The sequence below is a fragment of the Schistocerca gregaria genome, chromosome 5, assembly GCF_023897955.1.
Source record: "Schistocerca gregaria isolate iqSchGreg1 chromosome 5, iqSchGreg1.2, whole genome shotgun sequence".
NCBI lineage: Eukaryota > Metazoa > Arthropoda > Insecta > Orthoptera > Acrididae > Schistocerca > Schistocerca gregaria.
The window spans coordinates 277,540,365-277,566,353 of record NC_064924.1 but is presented as its reverse complement, the minus strand read 5'-3'; the positions used below and the strand labels follow the sequence as shown (position 1 = coordinate 277,566,353).

General features: G+C 42.4%; 1 protein-coding gene and 1 non-coding gene across 11 annotated transcripts in view; one reads left to right on the top strand and one right to left on the bottom strand.

The window, feature by feature from the left end:
• The window catches only part of LOC126272953 (uncharacterized), a 960,200-nt gene that overhangs the window by 663,621 nt on the left and 270,590 nt on the right, over positions 1-25,989 (bottom strand). The gene's annotated exons all lie outside the window — the stretch shown is intronic.
• On the top strand, positions 13,771-13,845 carry Trnat-cgu (transfer RNA threonine (anticodon CGU)). Its single transcript has one exon. It is a non-coding gene; the product is annotated as a tRNA-Thr (tRNA).

The window sequence follows — 25,989 nt, the reverse complement described above, 5'->3', positions numbered from 1 at the left end:
CAAGTTGTATGAAACAAGCAAAATACCCTCAGACTTCAAGAAGAATATAATAATTCCAATCCCAAAGAAAGCAGGTGTTGACAGATGTGAAAATTACCGAACTATCAGTTTAATAAGTCACAGCTGCAAAATACTAACACGAATTCTTTACAGACGAATGGAAAAACTAGTAGAAGGCGACCTTGGGGAAGATCAGTTTGGATTCCGCAAAAATGTTGGAACACGTGTGGCAATACTGACCCTACGACTTATTTTAGAAGTTAGATTAAGAAAAGGCAAACCTACGTTTCCAGCATTTGTAGACTTAGAGAAAGCTTTTGACAATGTTGACTGGAATACTCTCCTTCAAATTCTGAAGGTGGCAGGGGTAAAATACAGGGAGCGAAAGACTATTTACATTTTGTACAGAAACCAGATGGCAGTTATAAGAGTCGACGGGCATGAAAGGGAAGCAGTGGTTGGGAAGGGAGTGAGACAGGGTTGTAGTCTCTCCCCGATGTTATTCAATCTGTATATTGAGCAAGCAGTAAAGGAAACAAAAGAAAAATTCGGAGTAGGTATTAAAATCCATGGAGAAGAAATAAAAACGTTGAGGTTCGCCGATGACATCGTAATTCTGTCAGTGACAGCAAAGGACTTGGAAGAGCAGTTGAACGGAATGGATAGTGTCTTGAAAGGGGGATATAAAATGAACATCAACAAAAGCAAAACGAGTATAATGGAATGTAGTCGAATTAAGTCGGGTGATGTTGAGGGTATTAGATTAGGAAATGAGACACTTAAAGTAGTAAAGGAATTTTGCTATTTGGGGAGCAAAATAACTGATGATGGTCGAAGTAGAGAGGATATAAAATGTAGACTGGCAATGGCAAGGAAAGCGTTTCTGAAAAAGAGAAATTTGTTAACATCGAGTATAGATTTAAGTGTCAGGAAGTCATTTCTGAAAGTATTTGTATGGAGTGTAGCCATGTATGGAAGTGAAACATGGACGATAAATAGTTTGGACAAGAAGAGAATAGAAGCTTTCGAAATGTGGTGCTACAGAAGAATGCTGAAGATTAGATGGGTAGATCACATAACTAATGAGGAAGTATTGAAGGGATCGGTTGGTAGGACATGTTCTGAGGCATCAAGGGATCACCAATTTAGTATTGGAGGGCAGTGTGGAGGGTAAAAACCGTAGAGGGAGACCAAGAGATGAATACACTAAGCAGATTCAGAAGGACGTAGGTTGCACTAGGTACTGGGAGATGAAGAAGCTTGCACAGGATAGAGTAGCATGGAGAGCTGCATCAAACCAGTCTCAGGACTAAAAACCACAACAACAACAACAACATGCGCAGTTACAAATATAAAGAAAATTGTTTTCGTGTTTTGGAGTCAAATATAGAGGACGCACTTATGTAGCGCCTCTAGTGCGAGGAGAAGCTATTATAGCTGATGTCACCAACACACATGCATACTTCTTGCGTTTTAGTAAGTAAAACAACGCGCTTATAGGCAATACATGCAGCATAAGCTGTTCCACGGGTATAAGCCATAGTTTATTTTAAATTTACTTTAAAGTATGCTTTGTCAAATGGTAGGGATACGATTTTTAAATTCCATATTTATAATTTGGTTTTTATGTTTTCCATTGTACTTTTTTAGCACCCGGTCATAAGAAAAAAGTTGTGAATGTAATAGAAAATAAATTTTCATTATTTTCAAATGCAAAAGTTTTGACATTATAGTTCTTGAAACTTCCTGGCAGATTAAAACTGTGTGCTGGACCGATACTCGAACTCGGTGCCTTTGCCTTTCGCGGCCAGGTGCTCTACCATCTGAGCTACCCAAGCATGACTCACACCCCGTCTTCACAGCTGTACTTCCGCCAGTACCTCGTCTCCAACCTTCCATACTTTACAGAAGTTCTTGTTCGACCATCTACAGAGCTCTTCATTTGTAGTGAGCGTAAATTTCACTGGGTGCAGTGTAGAGGACACCACACTACACGTTTGGCAACGCGAACTATGTTCCTAGCCACGGAAGATCATTGCCCAAGATATAAAACGGCCAGAGACACTGCGCTCCGCGTCATTCGTTGCTCAATCGCGTCCAATTAGTTTCTCGTTCTTTTGCAGTTGCTCATTCGTTTTTGTCAGTGTGAACAGTGGCGTAGCAGTCTGCCGCCACGCTAGATAATAGCATGCTCTGACCTTCGTGACATTGGAGTCAAACTTGCAATTAAATCAGTCGTGAGGCAGAGAATATGGCATCGACTGACGCCAGAGTTGAGGTCACGCATATCCTCATTCGACATTACGAGCTGCTGGCCACATACATGCCGTAGCTAAGCTGGCAAGCGCTGCTGCACGGCGTAATAACGCCTCAACCGAACTTCATCTACGCATTTCCTGTTCGGGCACATATTAAGTTCCTTGGCGTCTACTTCGACAGCAAACTCACGTGGACGTGACATGTTGCGTACTTCATTGACAAGGTGGAAAACATCGTGAATATTTGTTTATTGTTGCCCGAGTATGGTGGGGAGAGGAACCGATACTCATCTTGACACCTAACTGTATGAGGTTTTGGTCCGTTCTGTCTTAGATTATGCCAGCATTGTCTACGGCAGTGCAACGCAATCAACTTTGCGCAAGCTCGATGTCATCCATTATAGAGTGATTAGTTTTGTCCTGCTAGTGGAAGCATTCGTCATGCCGTTGTCTATAAGCCTGCTGTTGTTGTCTGATATTTTTCTCCTCAGTCGATCTTTGATACCTGATTGTGCTACTCTTAAGGTGACCACACCGTGGTTCAGATCGCAAAAATCGATTTTCGGTTTTCATCATTTTTCGATAGATTAAGGTTCTATTTAAGTACTCTGAAAAGGATTTTGTTGAAAAAAAAATTTCGAGCATTTAAAGAGCATTTCCCTACCACGTGTGTTGATGTGCCACGCCCAATTTTCTATCACCAACTTCCCTGCATGTATTTTAGATCTTTATATCCCCTACATGGCACGTTAGGGTTTTTGTTTTTACTCCCGAGTGTGTTGGCTATCATTTGAATGCAAGGGTCGGTATTTTTTTGTTTCTGCTGTTTGTGAACAACACACTTTCAAACACGTGGTTAGTTTTGTTCAAGTGTGATTGCGACTAGTTGTTATAGAAAACTTGCAGATATACTATGGACAGGCAATAAGGAGAAATAAAGAAAATATGGAGGCAATGAAGAGAGATGTTTGGACCATACTGTTCCATAAGTCCTCTACTGATGATAAGCCATGTCATGGATTGTGTCCATCAGGAAAAAATTCGTGGTGCAGGCAACTGGAGAATCTTATTATCACCAGCATTCTCTTCCTGCTGTTATTATTACAGCAATTAAACCGATTTTTAAAGACTTGGCTCATCCTGACCTTCTAAGGAAATGTCTGCATGGGCAGACACAGAACCCAAATGAATGTTTCAAGAGCGTAATTTGGAACCGCCTTCCTAAAACTGTATTTGTAGGCATGCGTACAATGAAACTAGGAGTTCATGATGCTGTTATTACATTCAGTTGTGGTAATATTGGAAAGTGTTGGGTACTGAAGAAGCTGGGAATTAATCCTAATGAAAATATGATCACTGGGCTGCAACATTGCGATATAATGAGGACAGCCGATGCAGACAGGTCTGCGTCTAATATGGGCAAGAAAGAAAGACAAACATCCAGAAAGGTAAAAAAGAAGCTGGAAGACCTGCTAGAGGCCAAAGAAGGGCCATCATATGCTGCAGGACAGTTTTAATTAACTATAAGTAACAAATTTCTTACGTTTTTCATTAAAGTCAATTTCCCGCAAACTAAAATTTTCAGTACATATGCCCCATTATGTCAGAAACTATCATAGATAAATGAATGAAATTTTCAGAGACTCTGCATAACATAAAAAGCCTCTGCATAACATAAAACTTTTTTTTCAGAAATGTGTCAAATACTTGGCTAAATTAACATGGGTTAGATAGGCAGGGTGTGGTCTCCTTAAAGCGGTGGTTCGACTCTGGAGACTGACATAGGTACTTCATGGACGGCGAATTAAACTCCTGTACTTCTTCGCAGCTACGTGAAATGGCGCCACCTCTTTCCACTCGTTCACACGGCACAAAACTTCCCTGATTTCGTTTTTCATTTAGCCTATCCTTCGCCTAGCCCCGGTGGCACACCTGCCGTCCGATTTTCGAACGAACACCACTCACGACCTGGGGCATTTTCTGAGCATGGCCACAGTAAGCTCTCATCTATACGGACGGTCCTAAATATCAGTCGGGTGTGTGACACGCCTACTTTTGCCGTTCTAGTGGCGCCTACCAAATGTTTGCGCTTCGACCAGAATCTTCTATCTACACGGCGGAGCTATTCATTATCGTACCCGGACATTCAAGTTCGTCCTGATACTTAGGACGCTGGAGGTGTGCTGCAAAAATTACAACATCACGTAATTGATAAACAGACCAACAGGTGTGTTCTGAACGTCTTGGCGGCCTTCAGAGACGTGCAGATCTTGGGCATTGCCGTTCAGTTACTCTAGATTAACGGACATCAAGGCACTCTTCATAATGAAACTGTTGACCGCCCTGCAGAGAGGAGTATTACAGGAGATCAGTTACAACCAACGCCGATCCCTAGTGTGGATCTCACATCGACGCTTGGAACTGTGACTGGCTGCCTCTCAGCACTTTAAGGATACAGGGTACTTACAAATGGTGCAAAAATCGAAATTTATTATGACTTTATTAAAATCTTTATTAATTATTAAATTGTTAAATTAAAGTCTTTCCTGACTACATTGACAAATAAATTATAGAGTATCAAATGAAAAATGACATATTTATACCAAATTTTAAAGTTACTGTCGTGTTTGCCGCCTTAAGTTCTGTTACAGAAACCAGTATTACACTACTGGCCATTAAAATTGCCACACCAAGAAGAAATGCAGATGAAAAACGTGTATTCATTGGACAAATACATTATACTAGAACTGACATGTGATTACATTTTCACGCAATTTGGGTGCATAGATCCTGAGAAATCAGTACCCAGAACAACCACCTCTCGCCGTAATAACGGAATTGATACTCCTGGGCATTGAGTCAAACAGAGCTTGGATGGCGTGTACAGGTACAGCTGACCATGCAGATTCAACGCGATACAACAGTTCATCAAGAGTAGTTACTCGGCCACCATTGACCGGACGTATTCAGTTGGTGAGAGATCTGGAAAATGTGCTGGCCAGGGCAGCAGTACAACATTTTCTGTATCCAGAAATGCCCGTACATGACCAGCAACGTGCGGTCGTGCATTATCCTGTTGAAATGTAGGGTTTCGCAGGGATCGAATGAAGGGTAGAGCCACGAGTCGTAACACATCTGAAATGTAACGTCCACTGTTCAAAGTGCCGTCAATGCGAACAAGAGGTGACCGAGACGTGTAACCAATGGCACCCCATGCCATCACGCCGGGTGATACGCCACTATGGCGATGACGAGTATACGCTTCCAATGTGCATTCACCGCGATGTCGCCAAACACGGATGCGACCATCATTATGCTGTAAACAGAACTTGAATTCATCCGAAAAAATGATGTTTGGCCATTCGTGCTCCCAGGTTCGTCGTTGAGTACATCGCAGGCGCTCCTGTCTGTGATGCAGCGTCAAGGGTAACCGCAGCCATGGTCTCCGAGCTGATAGTCCATGCTGCTGCAAACGTCGTCGAACTGTACGTGAAGATGGTGGTTGTCTTGAAAACGTCCCCATCTGTTGACTCAGGGATCGAGACGTGGCTGCACGATCCGTTATAGCCACGCGGATAAGATGCCCGTCATCTCGACTGCTAGTGATACGAGGCCGTTGGGATCCAGCACGGCGTTCCGTATTACCCTCCTGAACCTACCGATTCCGTATTCTGGTAACAGTCATTGGATCTCGACCAACGCGAGCAGCAATGTCGCGATACGATAAACCGCAATCGCGATAAGCTACAATCAGACCTTTAGCAAAGTCGTAAACGTGATGGTACGCATTTCTCCTCCTTACACGAGGCATCACAACAACGTTTGACCAGGCAACGCCGGTCAACTGCTGTTTGTGTATGAGTAATCGGTTGGAAACTTTCCTCATGTCAGCACGTTGTAGGTGTCGCCACCGGCGCCAACCTTGTGTGAATGCTCTGAAAAGCTATCATTTGTATCTCACAGCATCTTCTTACTGTCGGTTACATTTCGCGTCTGTAGCACGTCATCTTCGTGGTGTAGCAATTTTAATGGCCAGTAGTGTAGTTCGGAAAGAATTGTGAGCTTTATGTTTCCAGCGATTATACGTATGATACATTGTATATGTTGGTAACACTACAGGTTTCTAGTGTCTTTAAATGATTATCTTTGCTAGTATTTACTTTGATTTCGCTGGAGCAGTTTGTTCACGTGTTAGTGAATGTTTGTTGCCCAAGTGCTACATATATTTGTGGAAGTACATATCCTTTAGTGTACAATAAATACGAACTATTCCACGCATCGAGAAATTCAATAGGAGGACATTTCGTGGTAAAGAGTTCACAAACAAAGCATGTCACACTGTTCAAAGTAACCTATGCATCAGTTCTTCAGGGAAGGAACTCCCACATGGCACGCCTTCTGGTGATTCAAATTTTTGTGTTAACAATGACACTGTTTATAGTGGATTTGTTATTGATGTGGGTATCTTATCTTGTTTGATAAAGGAAGTGTCGAAATGTAAACAATGTGATAGTGTAGGCTGCCTGGAAATAACTGAACAACGAAGTAGCAGGAAGGGTCTAGCGTCAAAATTAGGTGTTCTTTGTAGATCCTGCGATAAATCTACCTCGAATATGAAGTCAGTATTGTGCATAATTCATATGATGTGAATCTGAAGTTAGTGTATGCAATGCGTGCATTAGGAAAAGGAAAACATGCTGCTCAAATGTTTTGTGGTTTGATGGACGGTCCTCCTCCTCCCAGTAGGTTCAACAAGTACATAAAAATACTTTTAGGGTCCTTCACGGTTGTGTCTAAAGCATCTATAAAACTTGCAGTAGAAGAAACAGTAAATATTAGTGTAACGATGGACACTGCTGTTGCAGTTGTTGGGACATGGCAACGTCGAGGACATCATTCCCTGAATGGTGTTGTAAGTGCTACTTCTCTGGAGAATGGAAAAGTTATTGATTCTGAGTGCTTATCTAAGTACTGCCACACCCTCCATGCTAACACTGAAATTCATATTGAACATTAGTGTTCTATGAATTATGATGGTTGCACTAGAGGTATGGAGTGTGATAGAGCTCTAAAAATATTTCAGAGGTCGATTCCCGTTTGTAACGTTAGGTAATAGAGGTACCTAGGCGATGGGGACCCTAAAGCTTTCAATAAAATTAACGAGTTCAATGTTTATGGTGATACCTTGATAACATAACTGGAGTGTTGTGGACATGTGCATAAGAGGATGGGTGCTAGATTGAGGAAACTACGAAGAGAAATGAAGAGAAAGTTGCTATGTGATGGAAAATCTCTGCCTGCCCGACGCAGATTGACAGAAACTGAAACAGACCTTCTTCAGTGTTATTATGGACTGGCCATTAGACGAACTGCGCCTCTGAATGATGTTACAGCAGTGAGGAAAGCTGTATGGGCCACCTAAGTTATCCACAGATGACCACCCTGTTCACGGACTTTTCCCTTTAGGAGCAGATTCTTGGTGTGGTTACCCATTACCAAAAAGCAAAAGAAAGTGGTCAAATATGCCATCATAAGCATTCGCTTCCTGAGACTGTTACGAATGAAATAAAACCAATTTTTAGAGACCTGAGTGACCTTGTTTTGCTTAGTAAATGTCTTCAGGGGTCACTCAGAATGCAAATGAAAGTTTCAACCATTGCATATGGGAAATATTACCCAAGAATGTTTTTGTAGAACTAAATACATTAAACGTTGGTGTATTAGATGCAGTGATATGTTTCAATGATGGAGTGATAGGAACGTTGGAAGTCCTGAGAAAATTAGGCATAAAGTGTCGCTCTAATATGGAATGATCAAGTGCTTGCTTGTGACAAAGGATGCATGAAGCTGAAAGATTCGTTCTTCAAGTACTAAAAGGAGTGCCAAGCGGCAGCTTGAAGATGAAGAAATGCTGCAGGATGAAGACTGTGCTTCAGGAATGTTCTGCAGCACAGTTTAATTGGACTCATATCTTCATTCGCATTTTCCCGCAACTTGTATTGTTCAGAATTCAGGTACAAATATTTCCTAAAGTTTATAAAGCATTGCTCTAATTTTTTTCTGTAACTTGCCATAGTCTATGCTTATGTAGTAGACCTAACCTTTATTGTAGAATCAACTAAATTATAGAAAAAGTAATATTTTTATTAGGAAATAATTATAAAAAATCAAATGTGAGATGTGATATTTTTATCCTTGTAATAAACATAACAGGTGGAATTAAATAGGTCTAGTAGCTCAGCTATCATGTCATACTTATCTGGTAAAAATCTGATCTCCTTCAAATGTATAACATAGGGTTAAATGATACCTCAATTTGAGGAAGCATTTTAGATAAAATTGCATCAATTTCTTTGTAATTTTTTAATAACTCTAAGCAGGTTCAAAAATATTCAAAATACTTATAATTTGTTTAAAAAGTGTGCTGCATTACCCGATATCAACAAAAAATCTGTAAAACATATACATTACAAATAGTGCCTGAAAGAAATAGGTGTTGATTTTTACATAATATTCTATCCTTAAGAGCCACCTGGCGGCCATACAATCTCGACCATGGATCGCTTCGGTGCAGCTTCGTCGACGTCGTGTGACTTCTATCACTCGTGTGCGGCTGGGACACCGCGCACGTATATCGTTTGAAGATCATCAAGTATGGACACTGTGCATAAGGACACAACGGCAATAGCGGATCTTAGCCACATCGTCCTGGCATCTTCCAATTACACGACTGCACGGTCAGGTACAAGAAATTGGCTGCGAGAGGTCACCTCCTCCCCACCAGTGTTCCTGTTGTACTCCACCGTTTGGATAAATATAACTTGCTCACAGACTGTTGGAAAACCACTGGCATCCAAATTTAATTTATGAGTTGCCGAGGTCTTCATTTTGACATGACATCAGGCCGGTTCGTAATCGGGTGCGTAATTTTGTGTCTTAATTTGCGTTCTGACCTCTATCTGCACATTAAATTTTCGTTATTTCTTTCTTGTGCATTTTATGTCACTGTTCTACGGCCACTATTGTACATACCGTGGGTTGTATTGTGGTCGTCATTCTCGATTTTTTTTAAATTTTAAGTACGTCAGTCTGTGTTCTCACATTGTTATATGATGTTATTTGCAATTTTGTTCTTCAGCTATTGTTGTACTTATTGTATGATGTACGGTGTTTGCCCTTTCATGTTTTGTCTTTTACTGTAAGAGCATACGCGTGTTTGTCATAATGTTGCTGTATAGTGCTGTTTGTAATTCTACTCCAACGTCATTTATTCGCGCCGTCTGTCTAGCGTTTGTCTAATTGCCATTTTTTTATTTTTTTACTTTACCAGTGACTTTCTACGCAAACTTAGTAATTTTTTGCTATTCTGTGTTTTTTGCTATTATGTTTGTTTGGTGCTTTATAATCGTTGTTGGCTGTATGATCCTTGTAATACAACACAAAAAAATAAAAAATAAAAACAGAGCACTACTGCCCATGCCGACCCTTTACAACGAATCTCTAGAATTCTGATGACAACTATTGTAACCTATCTGTGTGCTTTTCCCATTGAGCGCATTTTCTTGTGACTTACAGAAGTATGGTAGCTATTGTGTCTGCTTTCGGCTGGCCGTACCGTTTTAAACATACTACGGACTCGAGTATGCGAATTTCTGTATCTTTTTAACATTTTTTTCAGTTTTAATATATTCACGTGTGCAACAGCGCTGCTTTCTCCGACTATCTGGCAATGAAGATTGGTGGCTCCCCCGATGGAAAGGCTGCCTCAACTTTTTCATTTCTGTTGAAGAATATAACCAGAATTCTGTTAACACTCACCAAACTGTTTCTTGCCTAACGAATTTCTTGTCTGAGAGAGGGGAAAGAATCTACAGTTATGGAACAAGGCAAAGTCTGCAATATTCTGCCAGTTGGATTTCGCCATTTCTTTCATCAGACAGAATTTTGAAAATTCAGCCAACTTCGTCGAACTCGCATATCTGAGAAAAAAACCAGATACAGATTTCTGTAACACTGGGCCAGCCTCATAACTGAGAGGATTTGAAAGTTCTTGTCAGAGTAATACCTGCAGTATCGTTTCTTGAGAGAGCGCTAGTCCTCCAAGGTATGAAAGAGGACTTCTGTGAAGCTTGTATGGTACTCTACTAAGGAGACTGCCCACACTATGCATGTTCGTCCTCTGCTAAAATTTTGGTGTGCTGTCTGGGATCCTTACGTTATAGCATTGGAGGACGACATGGAAAATGTTCAAAGAAGGAGAGCTCGTTTTGTATTATCACGAAATTGGGTGAGTGTCACGGATATGATAAGCGAGTTGAAATGGCAACCATTAAAACAAGGGAGTTTTCGTTGTGACGAGATCTTTCCACGACATTTCGATCACCAACTTTCTCCTCTGAATACGAAAATATGCTTTCGCCAACCAACATACGGTGCACCCAGCAGGTTCCGACGCCATGTTTGTTTACAAATTGTGACAGTATACATGTGATGTGTTAGTGACAGTATACATGTGACGTGTTACGACTGCGAAAGGAACCTGTGACCACTGGAGAGTGCCACAAGTTCCTCAAGAAATCGTAACACAACACTCACACTCAAATGTCATATTAACTAATGTAAATCCACCCGATGATGGAGGTTTAAACCTTTGAAACGCGTCGTGGAAATAAATAAAACGGTGACTGGTAACAGTAAACTTATTTTTTCATTTATTTAGCATTCATTTATGTTCTTTCCCTACCAATTATACATATACTTCCGGTAAGCCTACCATTTACCATGTCATTTATGTAGTGTTCGAAAACTACCGAGCCGTAGTTTTGGTAGAACGCAACTCTAGTCTCCACACATAAACTTTGGAGTACGGTCTGAACATGGTCCGCCTTTGGACTGAAATCGGTCACCAATGAATGTGACTTGTTCGATCTAGACTATGTTTCTAAGCACAATAACAAATAATATTTGCAACTATGGCTTGCTCGAGACTTTCAACACGCCATTGTAAATGAAGGATTGTCCGAAACTAGTCGATGAGAATGCAGCTGTGTTTTGGTCACGAGTTTCAATGAGGTATTTATTGTGCGTGTCCTGGCACCCGTTACTTGGAGATGGGTGCGCGGTGCGGCGTTAGCGCGCGTGCGTGGAGTAGCGAGTGTACGCCACCTGCTCGTATCAGGTCGGCGTGTTATCGCGTGCCGGCTCGGCAGAACAAACAGCAGGGCGCGTGCTGCGGAGCGATCCACGTTAACAGCCAACACGTTCAGCGCGGTGACTTCAAAAGCACCTCCTCACAAAGGAACCCAGCTCAGAAGACGTTAACAGCGAGTTGTGTCATCTTTCCCGAGAATTTCTAACTCCAGACAATGATTACGAGATAGAGATGCGTCCGGAGGGGAGAGCGACAAACAAAAGCATGTTCGATCGATGATAGTCTAATATATATTAGGAGCATCGTTACAAAACATCTTAAATGCAGCAGAGATCAAAGTACAATTTGATGCGTTTTCACTCCAGTTTTGGTATGCTCTTTAACGCTGTCGAATCAGACCAGGTCGTTTCGTATTTCCAATAATAATTTAGTGTAGAAAAACATGACTTGGATCAAATAATATTATGTACACCACAGGCGACGATTCGAAACTTTCAGGACATATTTCCCTCTAGCTCGTTTGTTTGTTAATTATTCCACTATTTTCAACTTTCAGATCACAGTGTGGTGTCGATTGCAGCCGGCCGGTGTGGCCGAGCGGTTCTAGGTGCTTCAGTCTGGGACCGCGCACCCGCTACGGTCGCAGGTTCGAATCCTACCTCTGGCATGGATGTGTGTGATGTCCTTAGTTTAGTTAGGTGTAAGTAGTTCTAAGTTCTAGGGGACTGATGACCTCAGATGTTAAGTCCCATAGTGCTCAGAGTCATTTGAAACATTCTTTTTCTTTGGCGATTACAGGACTGCACTTTCATTCAACATGGAGGGCTATTACCTGTGGGAAAGCCATCTAAAGAAGTAAAACAAGAATCAGAGCCGCGAAAACTAAAAGCTTAGTAAGTAATAACACCTGATGTATTTTACGAATGATAATTTTCAGTGACATTTGTTATGTCGGTGCATTCATGTATTATTTATGTGGGAAAGGTTGCCTAGGTGCATGCCTTAATACTCTGATTGCTCTTTGCTACCTGTAGTTATGACCCGAGGAAACATTTTTATGCACTTCAACCGCCCTCCACATTTAAGCAATTTTGAGGCGCCTTGTAATCACAAAGAAGGCAGATTTAAGTGTGGAAGCATGCAGTAATGTACATGGCGAAAGCAAATAATAAGATTTACAACATACCGAATAAAATGAAATAAGATCTCAGGTGAATAACATTAAAAAATAAAATGAACGTTTTCAAATCATATTTTGTGAGAACATGATTGGATCAAACCGTATTGCGTGCAATTTAAAAATTATATGTTGCCCCATTGCACAGGGAAATGATTTCAATCATGACTAACTCTGAAACATAATCTAAATACCTAAGCCCCGCCGTCACAATTGTGACATATTTCATTTGGTTAGGAAGCGAAACGCTTTTGTCGCTTCCTGTAAAATCATAATCTGTGAATTGAGTACGATTTGAAACGATACTCCTCATAAACACTCTGTCCGCAGCTCGTGCTCCTGTGGCGGCTTCCCGCACACGGGGTCCCGGGTTCGATTCCCGGCAGGGTCAGGGATTTTTCCAGCCTCGATGTCACTGGGTGTTATTGTGACGTCTTCATCATTCATCCCCATTACGGTCGGAGAGAGGCAATGGCAAACCACCTCCGCTAGGACCTTGCCTAGTACGTCGGTGCGGGTCTCCTGCATCGCCCCTACGCTCCTCGGAGTATGGGACCTCCTCCTCATCATCATCATCATCATCATCATCATCATCATCATCTCATACACACTTTGAAGTCATATACGATTGCGACAGCGAATTCCAATCGGCAAGCAAACGTAAGCTGTCGCATCATCTGTTGTAAACAATGAAATGGATTAACCAAGACGTGGGTATTATCAGGTTATATATGGCAATTGAAAACAACCATTCCCTCTGGCAACTGTAATGCCTGTTGGTATTCTTGACGATATAGGTCTACCATATCTTTTTAGACTGTACCTGAGTGTTCAACCCGGTTTCTGTCCTAAATACACTGACGGAAAAAAATCGCAACACCAAGAAGGAGGTGCGACATAACGAAATTTATATACTTACATGGATATGGTGTCTGTTCGTTTGGACATACACCATATCCATATAAGTGTATAGTTCTGGCAACACCAGCCATGACCTTCTTCTTCTGTGCGGATGCACACACATTCCCCGAACTCTTACGGGATTTGCTAAGAATCTCTTCCACGAGTAATGAGTGTGCTGGGTATGGGACACTACGAATGTACTGTGTGGACATACAAGGTGAGATTGTGGGTCTCGCGGGAGGCGTGCGCGAGATAGTCCCTGCAGTCGCACTATCCTCTGTGCCCTCGGTGGCTCAGATGGATAGAGCGTCTGCCACGTAAGCAGGAGATCCCGGGTTCGAGTCCCGGTCGGGGCACACATTTTCACCGCTCCCCGTTGCTATATATCAACGCCCGTCAGCAGCTGAAGGTATTAATATAATTCAAAACGAAACTTGGTACGCGTGTTTCTATATCTGAAACATGTCGCCTTTTCCAATATTGCGGTACTGGCAGCGTCACAATGAGGATTCAAATCAGGTTTCCTTTAGATACACCGTATAAAGATCGTGAGCGCTAGTTACCTTTGAGACTTGACGTGCTAGTTGATGTTAGGTAAGAATGCCTTCACGGCCGCAAACACGCCCTTATCGACATCTCACTGAGTCTGAACGAGTCGTATAATAGGGCTACGAGAAGCTCTCTGTTCCTGCCGCGATACTGTAGAAAGACTTGGCAAGAACGTGCCCAGTGTATACGATTACTGGCGGCTGTGGTCACGAGAATGCCTCTGAGCGCATTGGACCCTAACATCTGAGGTCATCAGTCCCCTAGAACTTAGAACTACTTACACCTAACTAACCTAAGGACACCACACACATCCATGCCCGAGGCAGGATTCGAACCTGCGACCGTAGCAGCAGCGCGGTTCCAGACTGAAGCGCCTAGAACCGCTCGGCCACACGGGCCGGCGGTCATGAGAATGTACGGTCGCAAGGAGACCGGGCTCCGAACGACCACGTGGCACTACCGAGAAGGAAGTCCATCGTGTTCGGCGTATGACTCTGGCGCATCGTACTGGATCTGCAGCAGCAATCTGAGCAGAGTTGGCACCATAGTGACACAATGAACTGTTACAAATCGGTTACTTTCACGGTAGCTTCTAGCCAGTAGCCCTGTAGCACGCATTCCACCGAACCCAAACCACCGCCACTTGCTACTACAGCGGTGTCGAACCAGAGCTCATTGGAGGGCCGGGTGGAGGCCTATTGTGCTTTCTGATGAAAGTTGGTTTTATGGCTGCCCAGGCGTGGCAACCATAATTTGGATATGGAGTAGGACGTGACCAGGTTGTGACTAAAATCTGGTGGCAGGAAAACGATTAGTGACAAAATAAGGGCCAGCTAGTATAAAACAGTTACTCAGCTTTATTGACAGCGAAGACTGTACCGTAGATACAGTTCCCATTAGTGTCCAAAGAATATTCCTGATTCGTGGCCTAAGTCGTTATACAATACTGAATCACACAGCGAGCTAGCTAACCAGACAGCGAACGACGGCACTGACGACTGCAACGAGCTGTCTGCAAGACTCCTGTTACACCGTGTGGACAGAGGGCGCTGTAGGCCCCAGCTCAGCAATGGCTCGACGTCTCCGGTCGGGGGTAACGCCGGCGGTCGCGACGGGAAACTGTGGCAAGCGATGCGACGGCAGGCCGCGCTCGCTATTCGGTTCGGTCCGCGGATACAACAGTTGGTTCTGCATCGGTACCAGTAATGGCCGTGTGTTGATTAGAGCTGATTATAACAAGACCAACTGAGCGCCTGCAACCAACCTGTCTGCATGATAGACACACTGGTCCTACACCTGGAGTTACGGTCTGGGATGCGATTTCGTATGACAGCAGGAACACTCTCGTGGTTATCCCACGCACCCAACTGCAAACTTGTCTCGTAGAGCCCTCCACGGCTCGTATCTATCCCATTTATTGTTTGTCATCTTCTATTACGGTTCTGCTACCTCGTTTTCTTATTCCATTTACTGGCGTCACTAACTTCCTGCCATACTTGCCCGTGAGCGCCGGCCGGAGTGGCCGAGCGGTTCTAGCCGCTGCAGTCGCAGTCTGGAACCGCGCGGCCGCTACTGTCGCAGGTTCGAATCCCGCCTCGGGCATGGATGTATGTGCTGTCCTTAGGTTAGTTAGGTGTAAGTAGTTCTAAGTTCTAGGGGACTGGTGACCTCAGCAGTTGAGTCCCATAGTGCTCAGAGCCATTTGAACTCTTTATTTATTTATTTATTTATTTATTTTATTTTATTTTTTTTATTTTATTTATTATTTTTTTTTTCCACGAGAGCTTCAGCAGCAGCGCGTATCGATAAGTGCACTGTCGTACCATCTCTGGCGCGACGGATAGTATTTCCGGGTCGTCGTGTGTCTGGAGTTCAGTTGGGAGCTCAGTTGGGACGGTCCAGCAGTGGAGTCTGGAGTCGGGGACGGAGCGCCGGTGAGGCGCCGACAGCCAGTGCTCGCCGACCGCTGGCGACACGCATGAACTGTCCGACGGAGCGGACGACCGTTGGTTGGTCGTTCGGTTGGTCGTCTCATCGGCAGTTTGTCGGTTGGCGTGGAGCAGCGAGGAAATCTCCGTGGCGCGTTGTTTGGCCGAGGCCGCTGGCGGCGTCCACGTGCGGTCGGACTGTGTGGTGCTACGAGGTCCATGGCTACAGATCCTGGTCCCGAAAGCTGAGTTTTGACTTAATCGACAGGCAAGTCACGACTGTTCACATTGTGTCGCTTGGATTTTGTTGTCGGCTGTTGGGACATTCCCGCGAGCAAGAACGTCTGTTTCCAAGTTGGCAAAAATTTGGCCACCCTCCGGTGGAGTTTAACCCTTTCATGGTTGACGGGTCATATATGTCCCACTAACTTTGAGCGCCAGTTTGAGTGTCAGGGTATACTTTACCCTGATCTGCACGGTGCTGCCATCTAGGGACGACTGTACTGAACCTGAGAAAAAATCGGGACTGCACTGCAAAGGCAGAAGTGTTAGTTCTTCAAGATTCGCAGAAGAGCTTCTGTACAGTTTGGAAGGTAGGAGGCGAGATGCTGGCAGAAGTAACGCTGTGGGGATGGGGCGTGAGTCGTACTTGGTTAGCTCAGTTGGTAGAGCACTTGCCCTCGAAAGGCAAAGGTCCTGAGTTCGAGTCTCGGTCCGGCACACAGCTTTAATCTGCCAGGAACTTTCATATCAGCGCACACTCCGCTGCAGAATGAAAATCTTATTCTGAGAACAAAAGTTGTTTGCACTGCTTGTGGTGTACCACTTTGTGCCACACCATGTTTTTCCAAGTTTCATGGAATGTGAAGTTTTGTGAGTATTTGTCATGTATCATGAAAACTGAAATGTAATGAATATTTTTTACACTGGCTCTACACAAATAAAAAGATTACATGCATGTATAATTTTTAGTTATTTTATTCTCCGCAAAGTCCAGTTTATGGCTAAAAAAAAATTAGAAAATCAGTCAGTCTGCAGAAAAGGTATTCGCGTTGGTTCATGGGACATGTGTCCCACTTCCTGTTGTGAAAAAATGGAGAACTTAAAAAATATTTTGGTGGTGAAAATATAATAACGGGACTGAAAAGAAAACGTTACCACCTTAATACTTTAAAAATCTGTAAAAAATGAATTTTATCCATGAAAGGGTTAACTGTACTTGGTTATTTTGAACTGAAGTGCACCAGCGGAATCTTCTGCCTTGTGGCCGTTAACGTTCCGGTTAACTGCCCTGGCCGTTGACGTAAATTCGGGCAGTGTTTTTTCCTCATCGTGTTGTCGCTGTCCAGCACAGTGTGTAGTTTGACAATTCAATGAAATATTTGGTTGTGGGCGCCAATACTTTCTACGTTGTTCCATTGAACTCCCTGTTGTGTGCTGGTCGAGTGGAGAGGAAGTTATCTTGTCGGTGGGTCCGTTGACTGTCTGTCGGTTAGGTTGTCGTCGGATCGAGAATGGTTCGAGCGACTGCCTGTCTCACCTACGCGAGCGTTAGTGTTTGAACTCCATGCCGACCCTCGGAATCTTCTGAGCGCCGTTTGGTGTACTGCCTTTTCTTATTTGTTTCAAATGGCTCTGAGCACTATGGGACTCAACTGCTGTGGTCATTAGTCCCCTAGAACTTAGAACTACTTAAACCTAACTAACCTAAGGACATCACACACATCCATGCCCGAGGCAGGATTCGAACCTGCGACCGTAGCAGTCACACGGTTCCGGACTGCGCGCCTAGAACCGCGAGACCACCGCGGCCGGCTCTTATTTGTTCTTGCTGTTTGTATTTGTATGGCTTCTAGGCGATTTTTAAATTAAGGTTGTTTAGCCCTTAAGGTATAAGATTGTTTGGACCTTCAGCCCAATTTGAAGGACTGTTTTAAGGTAAGGCCTTTGGCCTTTTAAAAATTTATTTTGGTTTGAGTCCTAAGTGATAGGCCTTCAGCTGATTTTTAAATTAAAGTTGTCTTGCTCTTAAGGTGTCAGATTGTTTGGGCCTTCATCCTAATTAGAGAACTGTTTTAAGAAAAGGCCTTCTGCCTTTTAGATTTCTGATTTTTGTTTGAGTCTTAAGTTATTGGCGCATTCAGCCAGTAATTAAGTTCCAAAAATTAATGCTGTGTTTTTTTTAATTTCTTGGCTCTTGTAATGTTTGGTCAAATAAATAAAGTTGTATGTCCGAGTGTGACTGACAGCCGCTTATTTTGGGCCCTTTCCACAATTTAAACTACCTGTTCTATCAAATGGCTCTGAGCACTGTGAGACTTAACTGCTGTGGTCATCAGTCCCCTAGAACTTAGAACTGCTTAAACCTAACTAACCTAAGGACATCACACACATCCATGCCCGAGGCAGGATTCGAACCTGCGACCGTAGCGGTCGCGCGGTTCTAGACTGTAGCGCCTAGAACCGCTCGGCCACCCCGGCCGGCCTACCTGTTCTATCCTGCGGGTTTATCAGGGCGTCTGACTGGTGATTCCATCTGTTGTTCTGCCATTCGTGAACAACATTTATGGCGGTGTTCTCCAACAGGATAACTCTCGCCCACATACCGCTGTTGTAATCCAACATGCTCTACAGAGTGCCGACATGTTGCTTTGGGCTGCTCTATCACCGGATCTGTCTCCACTCGTGCAGACATGGGACGTCATCCACAAACAGCATTAACCGTCCCTGTATTGACCGACCAAGTGCGACAGGCTTGGAGGTCTAGCGACATCCGGCAGCTATACAAGAGAATGTGTGAACGTTTGCATGCTTGCATTGTGGCCGAGCGGTTCTAGGCGCTACAGTCTGGAACCGCGCGACCGCTACGGTCACAGGTTCGAATCCTGCCTCGGTCATGGATGTGTGTGATGTCCTTAGGTTAGTTAGGTTTAAGTAGTTCTAAGTTCTAGGTGACTGATGACCTCAGATGTTAAGTCCCATAAGGCTCAGAGCCATTTGAACCATTTTGCAGGCTTGCATTCAACATTCTAGCCATTACAACGGTTATTAATGTACCAGCATTTCATGTTTGCAACGGCTCATTTCGGGCTTACATTTACCTGCGATCTGCCTAGGCAAACGTATTTCCGAAATTTCGTTACTCTCCATTAATTATTTTTTGGTGCTGCGATATTTTTTCCTCTAGAGTCTATGCCCAGACAGTGAATCTGACTTCAGATTTTTAATTTCAGGTATGAAGGAAACTTACTAAAAGTGCAAATAAAAGGGGATAGGGTTACTCGGAAGTAACAGAATTGAGTTTTGAATTAGAACACTGACTGCAAACATCATAATACCCTCCCCATGAAGTGTGTTAAAATTGAGTCTTATAAACTCAGTCTGTGCAGTATAAATATGTTTGTCGTCAGTGTTCCAGATAATCTAATAACCTGAAAACAGGAGCGTCAGTGGTGGAAACGATAATTTACGATAGCGCCGTCTCTGCTGCCGTATATCTCTCGGTACTGTATTTGCATGCCTTACCTCAATGGCTGTGAAGTCCTTGCGAAAGATAATTGCAAGGACTGCTAGTGTATGTATCGCAACCCTGAGAAAATCTGCAACATAACTCAATGAAGTATGTTGGGTACAAAGAAAATCTTAAAGACTAGCACATGGTGATAAGGGAAAAATTCAGGATTTGCGAAAAAAGCAGACATTGAAGATAAGGAATTTAACGAAGATTATTGTGCGGCAAAATCCATTATACTGTATCAGTGAACACAAAACACAAAGTTAATCATCATAGATCAAGACAACATGGGATCAGAACATTTAACATAGTCGGCCAGCGATGGCTCGTCTGTGAGTGGCTTTGGGCAGCGGAGACCATACAGCCAACAGTAGTTAAAAAGTGTCATATTAACAATTTCCACATTGGGGCTATGAAAAAGTTAGATGTACGATCATTACGTAAAATCATTATGTGAAATAAAAACACTAAAGGACGAACGCCAGATAGCCAGCAAAAGTTACAACAATCCCAAGTTAACACTCGTGCAATTTTCACGATAGAACAATGACACGAGTGTGAAGTAAAAAGAGAAGTTCGTTATATAAATTAATTATTACAATCCATGGTTCGAACCGTGCCGTTTCCAGAGGAGAAAGACATCCACAGCAACTTATAACTGTAAATTGGACAATGACTTTCTTTACGAACATAAGTTTTTAATGCAAAGTGAAAACGCCAACAGACATCCGAGTTTTCGAACCGGGCTCACACAAAGTATCTCCCATGTGGCTGTTGCAGTAGGGTGAATTAATTATTTCTATTGCTTGATTTTTTGTAAGAATACAGGAAAGGAAAGACTTTATTTAGTTTCTATAATAATGGGTGAGGTCACCAACGAGTCATCGGAGGATGACTGCCATACAACTTATAGGTCAAAGAGGTGTCTTTTAAGTAGTTCACGAGTAAATAAAATTTAAATACATCAAAGTGGTGAAGTAAAGCAGTTACACTTGTAGTTAGGGGATAGCCCCCACAAGCAGTTTTTTGTACAAGACCGCCTGTGCAATGTCGTAGCGCCTATTACAGCATCCAAGACATATCTCTTAATATGTTTATCAAACGCCGGATGTTGTAGTTTCTGCAACTCACTTTGTCAGTCCACGAGGATCAATAGTGCCGGAAAGTCTGCGTGCCATAGTAAATAGGCTCCTTGATAGCCAGTCATTCCACCGTGTAGATAGACGATTCAGGTGGCAGCCCAAACATTTGATAAGAGTTGCTAGACCTGTTGAAGAATACCGTGTTTGAATTGACAAGTGACTTACGGTTGTCTCATTGATTCCCTATTAACAACCTACAGTCTAAAGGCCGCGCGGTTAGAGGCATCATGTCACGGTTTGCGTGGCCCTAACCTAAAATGTTAGCATTTAAAATTTTATAAGTGACATTCCTTTTTTAGTGTTGCATAACATTGTCATCTGTGGGTGGATATGGTCATTGGCTCCGGTTAAGTAGGTAGTAAGTCCGAATTTTCAAGTAGCGCACTCAAGTCGGAGGCTGACCAGAGCAAATAGAGTGACGTGTTGGTTACTGAGCTATCTAAGACAATCAGATATCAACAAATAGGTTTATTTACAATATAGGCAACTAGCTTAGCACCCGCTATTAGTTCGCGTAGACTGTATGCCTTGCACAGATTTTTTTTGTTTTTCTTTAATCGAATTTTTATGTTGTTCACAAATTGCAAGACCTTCTGAAATTTACATGCTACTTAAGGCCATAGAATCAGAGTCTTTTCCGAATGTACTTCTGACCAAAAAGGGATTCTGGTAGTAGTCAAAACTTCCAAAACGGAACGCAAAAGTCATAACAGGTGGTACTTGTGTAGAACAAATTGTTACCGTGCCTTTTGCGTTGGGGTGATATATCCATAGAAACTTTCGCCCCACAACACGAATTTCTGTATATCTAAACGAGAAGTGAAATACCAATTTTCTTAGATTTAGCTCTGGAATTTTTTTAATGTAGCGAAACTATTTTTTAAAAATCATCATCCTCTAGTTCATCCCCTTAGAATAGAATGTCCAAAAATGCTGAAAGACGACTTAATTTCTAACTGAGAAGCCAAACATACCTATAGCTTTAAAATGCTGTAGTTGTTGTTTAATTATGACTTATTTTCAAAAAAAAGTGTCACCCACTATCTTACCCCCTTAGTAAATGAATTTCCAAAAATGTTGAAACAAGTAACTTTTTTTATTCTGAACGACAAACCAAATACCAGTTTTCGTAGTTCTAGCTCCGACATTAACTTAATAACGACATATTTTCAAAAAACTTTCCATCCCATATTTCACCTCCTTAGGTGTGGAGTTTCGAACAATCCCTTCTTAAACGACGCCTGCAATATATGATTAACACCCTCTCCAAACTTTAGCTGACTAGCCTTAGCGGATTGGGCTGAGCAATGGTGTTTGTGAGAATATATATATATGAGGGCTATTCGGAAAGTAAGGAACGATAGGTCGCGAAATGAAAACCACATTGAAAATCAACTGTTTTATTTGCAACAGTTAGCTACACCTTCCAGCTACTTCTCTACACAGTCGCCCCTCAGACTTAGACATCTGTCGTAGCGTTATACCTACTTTTCAATTCCCTCATTATAGAAGACAGCCGCCAGTGCTTTTCGACAATTTCCTACTCTGGACTGCAGCTTGTTGTCGGTGTCAAAATATTGTCATTTGAGCAGAGTTGATCCTCAGTGATAGACTATTACAGGTTGGATTGTGGGTGATCAAACACTTCTCATAGGAAACGCTACAGGAGCATCTTCATTGCCCCTGAAGAGTGCGGCCGAGAACTGTCGTGTAGAACGAACCGCATGACAGTTATGTTATGTGGATTGCATAGCTTCAGGCGAAATCTTTCGCCAAGCCCTCATACTCAGCAGGAGATGCTAATTTATAGCCATCTGTACGTACTCACTGTGAGCTCAGAACTGAAAAGAGCGACATGGCGCGATCGACGGACCTACGAGAAACAGCGCCCAAAGCATCTGTGCAAAGCTCCACCAGATTTTCATTGTATTTTCCATTTCGCGTCCGATCGTTCCTTAGCTTCCGCATAACCCTCGTATATATATAAACTGTGATATAGAGATGAGGGTAGCGTTCTTGATAGAATCAAACAGCCTTGAATGCTGATACAATTAAATAGCCAGTCGAAAACTGAACACAAATCAAGCACGAAAACAAGAAGAAGGTGTACCGAACAGTGAAAAGAGAAGCAAAATAGAAAAAGAGTGGTCGAAGCTCAAGATACGCAACTGTTGACGAACTACGCGAATCACGGCGTCTTGGTTGTGTGAAAATGGTTCAACTGGCTCTGAGCAGTATGGGACTTTAACATCTGAGGTCATCCGTCCCCTAGAACTTAGAACTACTTAAACCTAACTAACCTAAGGACATCACGCACTTCCATGCCCGAGGCAGGATTCGAACCTGCGACCGTAGCAGCAGCGCGGTTCCGGACTGAAGCGCCTAGAACCGCTCGGCCACAGCGGCCGGCGTGGTTGTGTGATCATGGTGTTGAACTGCTAAGAGGGACATCAGTGTTCAAATCGCCATTGTGCTCCATTTTTTTTCACAAAATTGTGAAATGTCTGTCTGATCACTGACGTGTGTGTTCTCCTTCTGGAATCTTGGGAACTGTCATTCTATGTGCTTGTTATAGAATATAAGTCATGTGGTAAGAATATACTATCGTGGCAAGTCAACGTCATAAATAGTGAGACCAGACGAGATGCCGCATAGACCTCGCACAGAAATTAAAACAACAGATAAAAGGTAGTTAACTACGTTACAACGAATTCAAGAGTCAAAACTTCCAAAACGGAACGCAAGATTCATAACATGTGATACTGGTGTAGAAAAAATTGGAGGCACGCAAGTCTGGAGGTCCCTTCCTTACACCTCGCTGTTGCAAACAGACGTTACGACACGTTACAACACGACACAAAGACAAATTTAAATACAGCGAACAGATACGTCAAAGACAAGAGGGAGAGATCATAGCTTTGTAAAAAAAAAAAAAAAAAAAGGGCAAGAGTGAGATTTGAACCCTGATCTCCCCCTGCACGGTCCACCACCGTGACCACATAACCACGACACCACAGTCGTTAAGGTTCGCTCGATGTTACAAATATTGAGCTTGGATCATTCAATATTTCGATTTTACTTCTTTTTTCAGAGTTCGATACTGCTTCTTCCTGTTCTCATACTTGATCTGTGTTCAGTTTTTGAAGGGCTATCGACTGGGGCATCTCACCACTAAATCTGAAGGGGTAAGATGGGTAGTTCCCTTGTTAGTAGCGTTGTGCTACATAGACATGTTTTCTCACTGCGATCTTCCGTACTAAGGTTGAAACGAGTCTAATGATACACTGAATCCGGCGCAAAGCTCTGAGTGCGGCTGTTTAAAAAGACACACCGGTCAATCAGAGTGGCAGGCAGTGAGGTCACGTGAATTCGGCGCCCACTGGTGGCCTGTGACCCCCAGCGATGGAAGAGCGAGCTCGCTGGCGGGAGGTGTATATGTCACACATAGCAATTTTTGGCGCTGCTACTACCCGGGGCGAGTGGTGGACACTTCATTTAGCTGCTAATAGCTCGTCACAATGAGCTGTTAGTTTGTACAGCCAGTGGTACAAACCTCATTCCTCGTTTATAATGTCTAAGAAACCAGTTCATATAGTTTTGAACCGATTCACGCGTTCGGCTTGAACTTCGTATGTAAACATTTGTTAGAGCATTACGACTACACTGAAAAAAAAATGGGTTCACGACTGGATGAGATGAAGAGAAAAAGTTTGTGTTTCTGGATTGCTGTTGAGATAACTAGCTTTGGAAGACCGACTTGCGTACAGAAATATTATACAGTTAACTGAAGGAGACTTTGATGAATTGCTTTAGTTGCTTACTTCTCACCTTTTTTTTAAAAAAAAAAAAGAAAAAGAAAAGAAAGAGCACTGATGAGAAGGGTGATTCCATGTAAGACAGAACTAGAAGCCGCATTGCGTAAATTGCATCATTTAATCAGAATTACTCACAATATCATTTTACCAGATTTTTATCAAGCCATTTAAAATGCCTTGGCACCATCTATTATGTAGAGTCTTGTACCGCAAAGGAGAGGGTGCTATTATGAGTGACTGTTATCCTCCTTCTACAACACAAATGCAGGCGTGGATTACTACAGTTCTTTATTTACAAGAACAGGTAACTTAACTTGAAGAGAGTCCATGTATTGTGGTACAATCTCCTCAGTAATAGTCCTCTTGCACAATCCAACTGTAGTCACTAATCTGGCCATTAAAAAAAAAAGGCGTTTTTCGTTGCGCCTTGTGACCTTTTCACGAAATTTCAATCTTCAGTTTTCTCATTTGAATACGAAAATATTTTGTCGAGTTCCATCTAAATAGGGAGAAATTAGCCATATAATAAAATAAGAGAAATCAGAGTTCGCACGTCAAGATTTAGGTGTTCGTATTTCCCATGTTCTCTGTGAGAGTGGATCATAGATCTTAAGGCAAATGACACACCATTTGCCTTAAGATATTTCGGGAAGTAAAAGGCAACGTAAATCTGAATGGTAGGAAGGGGATTTGATATGCCTGTCCTCTTGCAACGTTCCAGGCTTATGGTTACCACCCCTGCATTATGTATTACTAGGTCAATACTTCTACATCTCCATCTATAATTAAGTTCAATTACTTTTCGATAATAGGAAAAAGGTTTTTAGAAGAATAATAGCAATACCAAACAGTAGTAGTCACACAACCTTTGTACCATAAACAATCAAAATCAGATTTAGGAAGTTAAGATATGGAAAATGTTTGGATAAAAGAATAATATATTTCATTCTCATCGTCTGTAAATGGTAGAAATTAAATATAATTAACAAAATATAGATAACTGATCGTTTAGCATTGTTAGAATATTTAAACATTAATGTGATTTTTGTGTGTTTAGAAAATGTCTTAAACTTGTTCTACCAAAATAGGTAATATTATAGAGCGTTTGATTATGTTGTTAAACCATTTCCTATTATAAATTATGTTTTGCCTTATTATTATAACCAATAGTACATTGTAGGAAGAGTACAAATACTCGGCCTCGAGTATTGTTAGGGCAGAAGAGTGTTGAACCCACTAGAGAACAGATCTGTGCGTACAGTTGAGATAAGTTCTTGGTGCATGATTCAGGTTTGGATTTACAATAGAGCAACTCGTGTGTTGAACATAGTCTAAAACGGCATATTAGAACAGTGCAGTGGCGGATTATTTCGGAGTGTTGAACAGTTTGACTTAATATAGCAAAAGACAGAATGATATGTGACTTTATATTCATACATTGTTGAGTACTAGTGTTGGACAATGCAATGGACCTCAAACACGCATTTCTATCAAATTACTGCATCTGGACTATTTAATATCGCGAGTGTAATATGTACTACCATCGGTTACT